Source organism: Amphiprion ocellaris, chromosome 1 (assembly GCF_022539595.1).
Source record: "Amphiprion ocellaris isolate individual 3 ecotype Okinawa chromosome 1, ASM2253959v1, whole genome shotgun sequence".
Classification (NCBI taxonomy): Eukaryota; Metazoa; Chordata; class Actinopteri; family Pomacentridae; genus Amphiprion; species Amphiprion ocellaris.
In genome coordinates this window covers 2,572,742-2,586,915 of record NC_072766.1, presented here as the reverse complement: position 1 = coordinate 2,586,915, position 14,174 = coordinate 2,572,742, and the positions used below count along the sequence as shown (strand labels likewise).

Sequence of the window (14,174 nt, the reverse complement as noted above, 5' to 3'; positions counted from 1 at the left end):
TACTACAACTTGGAATACTATTACAAATGCTGATACTACTTCTACGACTCTAACAGCTGTTTATACTACTACTGATGCTTGTACTTTTAGTATTACTACTACTGCTTGTACAACTATACTACAGCTACTATTAATCGTCTGGTATTTGGTTGTCAAGCTGCTAGGTCGCGTTAGTGTTTTGCTAGTGGCTAACTAGTTAGCTCTCATAGACTGGAAGCTCTCAACAAGATTTAATAATGAAAAAAGAGCCAAAAACTATTCTTACCAATGAAAAGTCATTCCAAGTTTTCTTGTCTCAATCGTACAACGTAGTGTGTAACTGTATGCAGCACAGTGAGCCGGTACTTGTTTCCGTTTTCACGCCATCTGCATCAATGCACTGAAACTTTACTGCCGAGCAAAGCGCAGGTCGGAGAGAGAGAGCACGCGCTACTCGAGGTCAAAGTTGAGATTTGTTCAACTTTGACCCCTGCGCTAATGACGTTTGACCGCGGCCAATAGAAACGATCATCTCGCCTGCACAGAGGGCAAAGCGGAAAAGCCAGTGCTGTGCCTATGGTCTGAATTCCCAGAATCATATGATACGACTTTGCGATTGCATTGAGACTCGGAGAAAAAATTTCGTAATATCAAGGACGGTGTGTAAGTCTTCCCCTTACTATGTGAAGTGCTATGAAATAGCATATGTTGTGAACTGGTACTACATACATAAAGTTGAATTGAATCGTGCTAACGCTTGCTGCTTACTAGCACGGCTAGCGCTAATAATGGCTATTTAGCTCGGGAAAAATACACATTAGCTGTTGAACTGTTTGTGTCAAACTGAAAGCTTCCAGATTGAGGATGGTGACCGCCCCGCTGGAAGTTTTGGAAACTCTGTCTATTTTGCTCTCTGGTCTGTGGCTCTCCAGGAGCTGTGCGCTGAAACAGGCGACAAGCGCAGCGCATCCAGCGTCCTGTGTGAAAGCTGCTTACTCTACACAGTCCTTTTAGGATATATTTTTCTATCTTTTAATTGTGGACATAGAGTTTCATACTATCATTGGGGCAACTGCTTTGACTCAGTATTATATTGAACAGCAGCTCCCAATATATGGAGGACTAAAAGTGCCAAAATTAAATAAATAAATACATCATTAAATAATTAATTAAATATGTCATTAATTAATTAAAATTGGAATGAAATACATAAATGTGTTATTAAATGTCATTAATTCATTAAAATACCAATTCATTTTAAGTAAAAAACATATATTATTATTTCACTATTTAATTAATTATTTCATGGTCCTTGTGTTGCGGTGGATCATGAATTCATTTTACCCGTCAACCTCGTCCGTCAAAGTCAGTGGGCGGATCCTAACACCTGATTGGTTACCCTGCACATCAAGTCAAGGCAAATCGATTCCAGATAATGGATTGACGCAGAGCTTGTGAACACATTCCGATACACTGGGTGGCGCTACTCACCTCTACGTTGGTCTGGATACTCAATAAAACAAAACTTCATTGGCAATTAGTGTTGTTTTTGGCGGCCTGTTTTGATTTTAGTTTTAGTCTAGTCTTTGTGTCAAGCAGACATTTTAGTTTTTATTAGTTTTAGTCACGTTCATTCTCTTTTTCGTCTAGTCAAGTTTTAGTCTAGAAGTCTGAGCATTTTAGTCTTATTTTAGTCAGAATAACCTATGACTATTTTCGTCTAGTTTTAGTCGATGAAAACTGATTACATTTTAGTCTAGTTTTAGTCAATGAAAATTATGTTTTACTCTCTTTTTAGTAATGCAATTCTATTTAACCCAATCAATATAGTATAATTTCCTTGTATAGTGTAGACAAAACCATTTTTTTCTTTTAGTCAAACCCATTTCACAAATTAAACATGGTTATCTCATTATTATATTATTGATAACTTATAAACTCAAGAATATACTCACTCCAGACATGGAAGATGCTCTTTTTCCCCGTTATATTGTGGCCGCATTTCTCACCGTCTTTTTCCACGACACATTCCGTTTTGTTTTCCACTTGTATGTAAACAAAGTATGTCCATATATGGCTTCTTCCTTTTCTCCCCAGCTGCCCGAAAGCTGGGGAACAGTGCCCGGCCATGATCCCACCGCAGATGCATCTAAATAATGCCGCGAGTGGAGATTGAGGAAGTGACGTCGCCTGCGTCAGCGCAGTGCGACGTCACAGCCTGGGGAACAGAAATACTGCAAAAATAATAAACGCAACTAAATATTTAAGTGTTATTTCGTCTCGTCTCGTTTTGGTCAACGAAAATGAAGAGACATTTCAGCAGAGTTTTTATTTTGGAAACCGAATTTCGTCTCGTTTTTATTCGTCAACAATATTGTATTATATATTTTATTATAGTTATCGTGACATAACCACCATTTACGTTTCGTCTCGTCTCGTTTTCGTCAAGTGATAAAGGTTCGTTGACGACGATATTTCGTCATAATTTTCGTTGACGAAAGCAACACTATTGGCAACCGCTAAAGACTCGGTCCTCTTGCCCAAATGATACAGCGCGGTGCAAGACAAAATTTCCTTTAACACCTACTCGGCTCGCCACGGCTCGTCTCGGTTTAGTTGTTTTGCCATTACATTGAGTACCACCTCTTCGTGGGTGGAGTCGTCATAGCACGGCGGCCCGAAAGTCGCGTACCGTCATTTCTGTGCCACACGAACGCAACACAACAATGGACATGGAGGCGATGGTTCACCTGCTGCTCGGTCTGTGGCATTCTGCCTGATTCAAAGTAATAGAAGAGTCGGAGAAAGCTGAGAGCGGCGAGTCGAAACACTGAGGAGACACACAGGAGAGTTTGGGAGGCGATGCAGCAGTATCAAGCCGAAGACAAGAGGATATGAACGAGACGACATATGAGGGTAAGCTAATGCTAGTTCGCTAGCTATCGTGTATCAGTCCTGTGAACGACCCTGTAATAGCTGCAGTTTATCGCTATTAGGTATTAAAACATGTATGCTGTGTATGTGTTTCAGATGCTCTCTGATGAGACTTCATGGGATTTACCTGAAGCAGCAGCACATGAGCCTGCAGTGGCACAAGGTGTAGAGGAGGAGGACAGAGATGTACAGGATGCACTGATGCACTACGTGTCATGCAAAAGTTAAGTTATTCTTCTTGTTATACTTCTGTTTTTCTGTCCCCGGACCGCTATTGTTTGCTTGAATGCAATTCTGACAATAAACTTTTGTACCTTTTGCAGATGTGTCTATGCTATTGTTTGTTTGTGAAGGTTAGAAAGATTAAATGAGAAATGAAACGCCAAAACATTAAAACAGCTGTTTTTAGAAAATTCCAGTTTGATAAATCAGTATTGCTTTGGTGTAATTCAGTCAACGGAATTATGAACCATAAAGTAGTTTGTGTTAAAAAATGTTAAATCCCATTAAACACAAATACATTAGGGAATACAGAATTGTTTGGTTCAGACTGTTGACTCTTTTCCTACCAGTGTCTTAACAGACAAAATGAAAAGTTATGATGCAATCACATAAGTCACAAAATAGTTTATTAGTCAGCAGCAAAATCAAAACTATTTACAATGTGCAAAGTACAAACTGTGGTGGGCCTCTCCTACAGTGGAGGGCTAAAAGTAAAACTATATACAACTACAGGTGCTGGTCATATAATTAGAATATCATGAAAAAAGTTGTTCATTATTTCAGTAATTCCATTCAAAAAGTGAAACTTGTATATTATACTCATTCATTACACAGAGACTGATATATTTCAAATGTTTATTTCTCTTAACTTTGATGATTATACCTGAATACTAACAAAAATCCCAAATTTGGTATCTCAGAAAATTAGAATATTGTGGAAAGGTTCAACATTGAAGACACCTCTAATCAGCTAATTAACTCAAAACACCTGCAAAGGCCTTTAAATGGTCTCTCAGTCTAGTTCTGTAGGCTACACAATCATGGGGAAGACTGCTGACCTGACAGTTGTCCAAAAGACAAGCTTTTTCATGATATTCTAATTATATGACCAGCACTTGTAAATCTCAAGTCTATGGGAGGTGGACTCGCTCACACTTGCTGGCTGCCCATTGCCTGCCCCAGCACACCCAGGAATGACTGGTTGAAGGCAGCATTCTGGGCTATTTCCTCCCGCTGCAAGGCTGCTTCATTCTCTCTTACCTCGCTGAGGAGCAACCAGATGTTCTCATCATGCTGGGCACGACTCCGCTCCTCCTCGGCCTGCATCTCCACAAGTACGCTAGGAAGGTCCAATTTTCTGTTGCACCTTTTCCTCTTGCCTAGACCAAAGACAGAAAAGTGATCAGAGTCAGCTTTAATGGCCAAGTATGTATACAATATACACGGAATTTGGTTTTGGCTGTTGGTGTCATCCTAGGAATATGGAAGAGAATAATAAAAAATAAAGAAACAATAGAAAGAGGAACAGGGAGGAAAAAGAAATAGTAAAATAGAACACAATATGAACAGAAATGTACAGCTAGACTGGAATATATGAACACATTAGCAAAATGGTAATTGCTATAAACACAGTAGTGCAAAAGCAGAGAATGCTGTTCATGGTGAAAAAAAAAAGCTGTACATGTCAACAACAATACTGACTATTGTACAGGTGTGTAGGAATGGCTCAGCTGTTTATTACAGTGATGGCAGTGGGGAAGAAACTGTTTTTGTGTCTGGAGGCTTCTGTGTACAGGGATCTGTAGTGCCTGCCAGAGGGGAGGGGGGAAACAGTTTAATGTCCAGGGTGAGTGGGGTCTCTGATGATGTTTTCTGCAGTCCATACTATAGGCTGTAGTCTGTTTCTGTCCTGCTGTGTGGCTGATCCAGAGGTGCACAGGACAGATCGGATGACTGCAGTGTAGAACTGGATCAACAGCTCCTGTGGCAGGCCATGTCTCCTCAGCTGTCATAGGAAATACATCCTCTGCTGAGCCTTTTTCAGGATGGAGTGGATGTTCGTCTCCCACTGCAGGTCCTGAGAGATTGTAGTCCCCAGGAGCTAGAAGGACTCCACAGCTATGATGTGATGTGTTTAGCCACCCGTCCAATGATTTTCAATCATGATCATGTCTTTGATACTTTAATAAACTTCTGGCACTCTTCGCTTTAACCAAAGCACAAGCAGTACCTCCTCCACCACAAAAACAGCATGGTGTGAACTTCATTTCATCCTGTGCACATTTTGGAGTTCCTAAGAACAGCTGTGTTTTCTTATTTCTATGTATATTTTCATCCAGTCATTCAGTTTCACAGCTACCTAGTGACTATAAGAAGAATGGTTGCAATACTACACTGCACCTGAACGTAAATTAATTAGAGTGACTTACTCGTTAAGTCAATGGAAAAAAATGCTGCTGCATGTGTTGTTTATGTCACTGTAGCTACATGTAGCTTTCATCAGGCGTTCCTGAGCTGGCTGCTGCACAGTTTGCATTTACACCTGCCTGAATTCTTGGTCGTTAGTCTCACTGTTCTGATCATGCTTGCAGGCATTTACACCTGTAGCAATAATAATAATGCGAAAATCAACCATGCTCTCTGTTTACCGTGTCTTACCGGTGATAAGACGTTGCTGTGACGTGCTGGAGGTTGATGTTAACAGGGTCGGTGTCCGAGCTGGTACTGGTGTCGAAGCTGGTGCTGGAGAGGAGCCGCTGCTGGTGGTGGAGAGGAGGCAGGGGAGCTGGGGGCTCCATGACGGAGGTGGAGTAGGCTTCGCATGTGGAAAGGGATTCTTGAACAGAAATAAACACTCACCCTAAGTACACGAAAAACACGACATGCTGACTGAAGTATTAGCTTCTGAGAGCTAAACGTTAGAAACAGCAGCACGAAATACAAGCAGAGCACGGAGTTAGCGCTGATGGCTAACTAGCTAGCGCCGATGGCTAACCAGATAGCGCTGATGGCTAACTAGCTAGCTTATTGTCTGCTACAGGAGACAACGACGTTACTTTCTAAATATACTTGTTTGCTTAAAAGAAGCTTGCCACCAATGGGATAAATGATGTAAAAGTTTCTTGAAGTCACAAAACACTCACCGTCCTCGAACGTCTCCAACATGCAGCGGCTGAGTCTTCCTCCTGTTGCTGGCAGCGCGGTGCCAGTAAATAGCTTCCATTAAACCTCTTCCAACACCTCCTGGTTGACCCACGCCGGCCGCTGTGGTCCTTGGTGGACCGATAGTCACTTTTGAGCTTTTTCAACTTCTCCCTACACTGCTTCTGTCCTCTTTATATACAGTCTACTGTATATGTGAGCGGCCATCCGCTCAGAGACCTCCTGATAAACTTTCTATGTCCAGCTCCCTCTGTATTCTTTGGTCCGCCATCAAAGACAAAGTCTTGACCTCTTCATTCACCCACGGTACAGGTCTGGCTGTCATATTAAAATTATGAAGAACGGAGAGTTTCGTGAAGAGCAATGCACACCGTCGCTGTTTACAGTTGTTTTTTAATGCAGGGTTTTGTTTTCGTGCTGGAGTTGCTCTGTGTGTCGTCACTCCCTGTCCAATCAGTGGCCTGCACTCCTGTCCAATCAGTGGGCTGTACTATGTAAACGCCACATTATCGGCTCATCTCAGCTCGCTTGGAACCTCAGCCGAGAAGGTGCTAAAAATTAGTCCGTATGGAAACGCTAGCAAACAAAGATGAGACGAGCCGTACCGTGCCGAGTAGATGCTTGTGGAATGGCGGCTAAACAAAGACGAGCCGAGCCGTGCCGCGCCGCGCCGAGCAGGTCCTAAAGGAAAAGCCCTCGACACTCCGAGCATCGCTGTAATTTGACAGGCTGGTAATCCACAAAGACCGTGATGTTCCAGAACTTCCCTCGGTATGTCAAACGCCCAGGTCCTTGTGTGTGCTCCTGTTGCGCCCTGTTACCAGAAAAGCGGCGGAGTACATTTGCAGTCACTCTACGGTCAACATCTTGGTCGGAAAGTGCGGAAATAACTCCAACAACTTGAATAAATTCCTCTGCTTTACACGCTACATGCTCGGGGTCAGCAGGTCCTGCTTCCACATACTCTGCAAGGTCTAAAATATCTCTCACCAACTCTCTAGAAAGTTCACAGCAATCCTCCATCAACACAACCGCCATGTTTAGAAAGACTTCTTCTACTTCCGGTTTCAAGGCAGACAAAAGCAGTGGATTAGACTAGATTCGCGTTAGTCCCGCCCACCGACTTTGACGGGTGAGGTTGACAGATAAAATAAATTCATGATCCACTGCAACACAAGGACCATGAAATAATTAATTAAATAGTGAAATAATAATATATGTTTATTACTTAAAATGAATTGGTATTTTAATGAATTAATGACATATTTAATAACGCATTTATGTATTTAATTCCATTTTTAATTAATTAATGACATATTTGATTTCAATTTTAATTAATTGATGACATATTTAATTAATTATTTAATGATGTATTTGTTTCATAACACATTTAAGTATTTAATTCCAATTTAATATTTAATTCCACTTTTAGTCCTCCATAGTCCAAAAGCTTTTATCCACCCCTGTATGTAACTTTGATACACAGAAATGACTTTTAGGGTTTTAGGGCTGACCAAAGAAGAACTTTTTTTTTCTTGTTTCTTCTGACGACTTTTTTTCCCCTTTTTCTTTTTTTTCTTTTTTAGAACTTTATTTATGAATTTTGACAGCATGTGAAATTAGATCAATACAAAATGCAAAATCTTTAATATCATCTTCTCTGTCTCTAAGAGTAGTAAAATACATAAAGATAAAAAAAATGATAATAAAAAGCAGTGACACATTGTCAAAATCAAGTAAAGTGCAACACTGATGAAGTGAGATGAAGACCTGCAGTGTCAGTTCATTGTGTTTGCTATGGAGGTTCAGGAAACAACATTATCTCCTTCATCACAGTGAAAAAAACTGTCCTTTGTCAACAGGTCAAATTTGGTATACTTTCAACTGCATATAAATTCAATTTATATATTTTACAACAATCATAGCTGATATTTGACGAGCCCAAAGGCAATAATGGTTGGTTAAATGTTACAGAAAACATGCAAACATGATGCAAAACCTGCATAGCTTCTGCTAGACTGTAGCGCTGCAGTCATTTTAAATCATCACATGTGAATATACAGGCAGGTAAAATGAAATGAGGTCTAAGGACTAACTGTGAAGCTAATCATTGCAGCAACATAGCTGTCACACTTTCTATAGAAAACTGTGTGTTCAGTGACAGAACTCAACTATAGATGACTTAGTTCTGGAGATTTTGTAATAAAAATTATAATAAAAGAAATATTTTCTTTTGCATGCTATGAGATGTGCAGTATATTATATATATGCTTCACAACTTTTTGGCACAACGAGCACAAAAACTGTACATTTCCTCCATTTTTGGCCAACATCAGTGGCTTCTGTTCACCGCATTGAGGGACTGAGTATCAGAAATACCAGGACGACCCTGGTCTTTCATAGCAGAGACAGATCACGCTCCATAACTGGCTGCTCTCTTTTGGTTGTAATTGATTCAGCCAGCGTAGAAGAGGAGAAGCCAGGCGGAGTGAGCCCAGAGAACCGTGAGACAGAGAGGATCGAAATGCTGCAGGCAGGAAAAGACGAGCATTAACAAAAGGCAAGGCCAGAGAGGTATAGAAACACAGGAGACGACTGGAACATGACTGACTGTATGTCGGAGAATCGAGGCTGGAAGCAGAGGTTTCTGAACAGTAGGCGACCTAACCTCCTCACCCCTGTCTCCAATCCTGCAATCAAGCCAGACAGAGCGGCTGCCCGCTGAGGCACAAGTGGAGGGCATGAAGAAGTGGCCACAAACTGAGTGGGAAAGCGTCTTTCTGACATCATGAATCATGTCATGAACTCACTGGACTTATTCTAAGGCCTTTTAAGGCCGACTGAACAACCAAACTGTATACAAAGCAGTCAAAAGTAGCTTAACCCCGACCAGCTGCATAAATACCACAATTAATCCAAAAATTACTCATGCCAATGCCAACTTTGGATTTATATTCTTTGACCGATGGCTGGAAATGACACAAGAAAAAATTCCAATAATGTCAAGGGTCTAAATAATTGTGGACACGGCTTGTTTTCATAAAAATGCCCCCCAAAAAAACAACAACATAGAAATAGTTAAAATTACTCATTAACATTACTAACACAATGTCTTTCCATCTTTTGTCACTTGTCTTTACTATAAATCAAAATTTTGGCATGGACATGAACAATTTTGGGCCTAACTGTTATCTGGACAGCTACCAGTACTTTAACTTTTCATACTTGAAGTACATTATGCTGATTATATGTCTGCTCAAGTAATGTTCTGGATGCAGGACTTTTCCTTGTACTATGTTTAGAATGTTCTCCAACACACTCCACATAATCATATTGTTGATTAGCTGATGGCACTTTAAACAGCACGAATCGTCACAGCTCAAATCAGTCCTTACAGCCTTATTATGTTAAAGATTTATCCACCAAATGACAACAAAACAAGACAAAGTTCTTATATTTACTGTCATAAATGTACAAAGGAACAAATGAGAAAAATGGGAAAAGAGTTCCTCAGGAGAAAATGCATTTTTCTACCTTGTTTATATGTTAACATAAATTCCAGAATAAACAGTCAACACCATGGCTGAGCTTTCCCATCTTGAAAATGCACTGATGACACTCAGATTCTGATTTCTGAAACTTCATACATTTCTTAACAAACTTGAGAAACAAATCCTGTTTCTGCATCATCATTCTTCTTTAGAAGGAGTTTCTGGTTCGAACAAGTACGACTGAATCTCTCCAATGTACCTATTTGCCATTGTGTTGCATAGAGTAGTTTTACAGTATTTGAACAGAGTCAATTGTGAGCTGGAGTGCTCAAGCTGGAGCAAATGGAGTGAGATGGATGAGAAGAGATTCGGGGCCTTCATAGTTTTGCATATTCCAGAAGAAGCAACAGGAAAGTTTGACATCTATGCTATTACAAGGCAGGAACAGATCATTTATCTGCAGCCTTGATACACAGAGGTACACTTTTGGAGGTTAAACCAGCAGCCAGACAGGAAGTTCTTAGTTATAGCAAGAACATTGAAGTTCAACTGGAAGGCATTCTGGGAAGAAATCCCAATGTAAGAGCAGCTCTATTAATATATCTGTAACTTCAGGGAATTACTGGGGTTGATTTGGGGTCTAGGAAGTTCTGCCTCTCGGTGATTCTCTTGGGTATTTAATGATACAAATTAGAGCTTTTGTCAGCAATTGTCTAATATATATATATATATATATATATATATATATATATATATATATATATATATATATATATATATATATATATATACATAAACCCATTAAAAACTAAAAATCGATTCCATAAAAATAAGAAATTTTGAGTATTGGGTCATTTTGGTAGAATTTAGTTTTGTTAGTTTTTCTTGTAAACAATAAACAAAAATATCACTTATACTTGTTTGTGTCTGTCTAATCCAGCCACACCTTTTGAAATATAAAAAAGATTTTTCCACAAATACTTGATAATGTTTGAGATCATGTAAAATTTTAAGGGCGTCTGAAAACTTTTTTCCATCGCTGTGTTTAGAATGTTTTTCCATGATAGCAATCCCTTCATGACTCAAAATGGCTCAAATGCAAAATGCTGCTTCCTTAAAAAACTGTTGAATCTATAAAGTCCCCACGCATCTCTCTACCCTCCCCTCTGTCGCTTCATGCAGCTCGAGCACACCAGCTCACCTACGACTCAAACACTGTAAATCTGCTCTATGGTACACAGTGGCACGTGGTGGAAACGCCCAGCCATGGTGTTGGCTGCTTATTTCTCTCACAATGTGCATGTAACATAAAAATATCAGAAGAACATGTTAACAAGGTTAAAACCCTCGGAAGTGGTTTCTAACAACCTTCACATGCAGCATTGATGCAGATGTTTCATAACTTGGAAAAACACTCTGTAAAGGTTTTCAGTGCTTTAACCCGAAGGTGAAGGTCAGTGCTCAGGTGTCTTGGTCTTGTGTTTGCTGTTTGTACATTTGATGCTGCGTTGCATTTATTCTGTGCTGTAAAGAAGAAATTATGATTCATTTGGAGAGCTTTCCATTTCTGGCAGCACAATGAGTTGCTGTCTGTGGTTTATCCTGCAGATGTGGCTCATCAGAGGGCAGTCAGCCCTTCGACATCCTCAGCGATGAGTCAAAATCACTTCTCTGTTTTATGACTGCCTCACATCAAATACGCTTTGGACAGATATGAACTAATTTGTTGTCGCATCTGTCGCGAAAAAACATTATACATGCTCTTAAAAGCTACATAAATTCCTTTTTTAAAATTGTAAAGCTTAACTATTAACACAAAGAAGTCCTCCCTTATGTACCCTTCACAGGAAACAGTATCTTACAGTGTATATAAACAGTATTGGCTCAGTGCTAGACTGTTGAGTGAATGTTTTTCACAGGCACTGTACATCTCCCTCTGACTGAATGTAACTTATGCAAATCAGAAAAGAAAAGTTGGATATTTTATTATGCTATGCTATACTATGCTACTGAGATGTTTATTCAGGGCTGATAGATTGTTATTAATGGAGGAAACCAATTTCTGCAACATGTTTTCAATAAAAATGAAAATCCTGGTATCAAAATTTAGAACAACACAAATTGCAACATAAAATTTTGTCAAAAAATCTTACAGCAGGTCCAAGTAGCTCATCTTCAGATTCATTTCATCAAAAATATTTTTTTAAACTATATCGACCCACCGATATTATCGGCCCGATATTGGCATAAAAATGTAATATCAGTCAATATCATTATCCTTTTTTTGTCTATTATGAAAACCAATAAAATAATGAGTGGATTTCGCTGGCATTTACCGGACTCATAGAGGGAGGGAGAGTGTGAACTGTTGTTTGAGGCAATTAAAGAAAATAGCTTTGGCATTTTTTCCATAACTTCAGTTGAAATTGTTTTCTTATTTTGGAAAGCCTTACTGCCTTTGAGAATGCATCCAATGGGGCATCACAATAAAATGAGGCATGTGATGGAGATATGTAATGTTACCTAAAATTAGTTCAACAGTCCACATATATTGGTATCGGTTGATATCGGAATCGGAAATTGAGAGTTGGACAATATCAGCACATCGGTTATTGGCAAAAATACCAATATTGGATATTCCTAACAAACTATACTGACAATTTAAAAAATGCTGTATATTGCCTTCGATAATCGGCCAATGACTGATGTATCCATACTATTAACTACTTAATGACTGTGTTCTGGTAGTTGATATTTATTTCTGCTACTTTTATTGCTATTCATTGATTGATTTTATAATATTATACATATCTAGCGGATGACAACGCCTGCATGTGAAGAGATGTTGTTCAGTTAGGAAAAGAAAATTGCAACAGCATGACTTCCACTTGATACAATGCAAAAATGCACTAAATGTATGTAGATTTATTGCTGCATTGAATATTTATTATTAAACAAATGTTTTCAAAACATAGACATATTTATTATTGTCAGGTAAAGCAATATTTTATGTATTTTTTGTATTTTTTCTAATATGTAAATGGCCCACATCATGGATAACATTGCGACATCTTGACCCCAGCATTTAAACTTGTTGGGTTTCTCTCTTACTGGACGGTATTTGAATGTGTCATATTAAGCGAAATAAACAAACAAAAAATATCTTTACTTAAATATTTGAACTTGTTGCATTACATGTTAGGATTTTATTTTATTTTTGGTTTATTTTTGATATCTTTCTAATTTCTGATCATTCTGATTCCAATTATTCTTCCTACTGTTAATACTCTTGCCAATACTAGTGCTAATAATAATAATACCTGTACCAATACTACTACTACTACTAGTACTACTACTACACAAAGGCTCATAGATTTTGCATCAACTGTCAAAAAGAAAAAAAAGTGGCACCAACTCCAGAAATGTCTTGAAGATTTTCATTTTAATTTTTTTTTTGGTCTTCCGTCAAGTGTTCTTGACATTCTATAATAATTCTTTAGTGTTTCTCACATCAGTTCCCAGTTCATAACACAATTTGAACTCGTTTTTTCTCCTCAGCAACAGATAAACAATATTCGAAGGGTTGAAAAGATGTTTACTGGACTTGGAAGGTTAATTAATTTCACACTGCAGCTTGTCTGTTCCTCTGGGGATGTTAGACTTGCAGCTGCGCTCAGTGGGGTTTTTCTGTATCTTTCACAAAATCTCAAACACAGGAGATTGAACCATTTATCAAGAGTCAAGACCTTAATTTATCACAAACACAATTATACATAGTGTAATGTGCAGTGAAATGCATTGATGAAATGCATTATCTCCAGGTTGATTCAGAGGTCTTCATTTTCACTACACACTTTGAGTCATTTTCTGCTTTTCTTTAAAATGCCACAACATGGGAAAAAATGTCTCTTAAGTTGGCCTTTCATAATCAAACGCTGCTTTGAGAAGACATGTTGCGGCTGCTCCCCGGATGTCCTGATTAATGATCATCGAATTCATTTTGAGGCCTGTTAGTGCGAGGAAAAATATGACACAAAAGTATGCTGTGCTTCAATTCACATGACAATGTGACAACTTAGTAAGTTCATGAGAAATGTGTGACCCTGAAAAACTTGTTTTCTGACCAGAGGCTGAGAAACTCGGTTGTGGTGACTCCATAAATATGCCATCCTTCTTAATCTGTTGCTCAACATGGCTATGTTTACTAAAATTAAAAAGGCTGTTGGGAAATTTGGAAACTTTCAGGAAGAAGGGGATCTTATACTCAGAAACAACTTCATATTAAAAGGTCAAAGGCCATGGTTCATGCATAGAAAAAACATCTTTTACCAAAGAAGCTGATGGTTAGAGGCTGTTAGTCAGACTAGACAGATACAAGAAAATGTCCAAATCACTGAATATTCCTTGAAGTACAGTTAAACCCATCATTAAGAAATGGAGGGAATACAGCACACGTATAGATTGACATAGAGCAGTCCTTCCTCAAAAACTGAGTGACAAAACATGACAAAAGCGTGAAACAAAATGACAAAAACGATACAGAAAACGATGAAAAAAGTAAAGCACAAAATTACAAAAATGAGACAAAAAACACAAGCAAGACCA

General features: G+C 38.8%; 1 long non-coding RNA gene across 1 annotated transcript; it reads left to right on the top strand.

Annotated features, from left to right (window-relative positions):
- Positions 1-2,654: 2,654 nt before the first annotated feature.
- On the top strand, positions 2,655-3,235 carry LOC129348555 (uncharacterized). Its single transcript, XR_008601145.1, has 2 exons — positions 2,655-2,895; positions 3,010-3,235. It is a non-coding gene; the product is annotated as an uncharacterized LOC129348555 (long non-coding RNA).
- Positions 3,236-14,174: the final 10,939 nt, after the last annotated feature.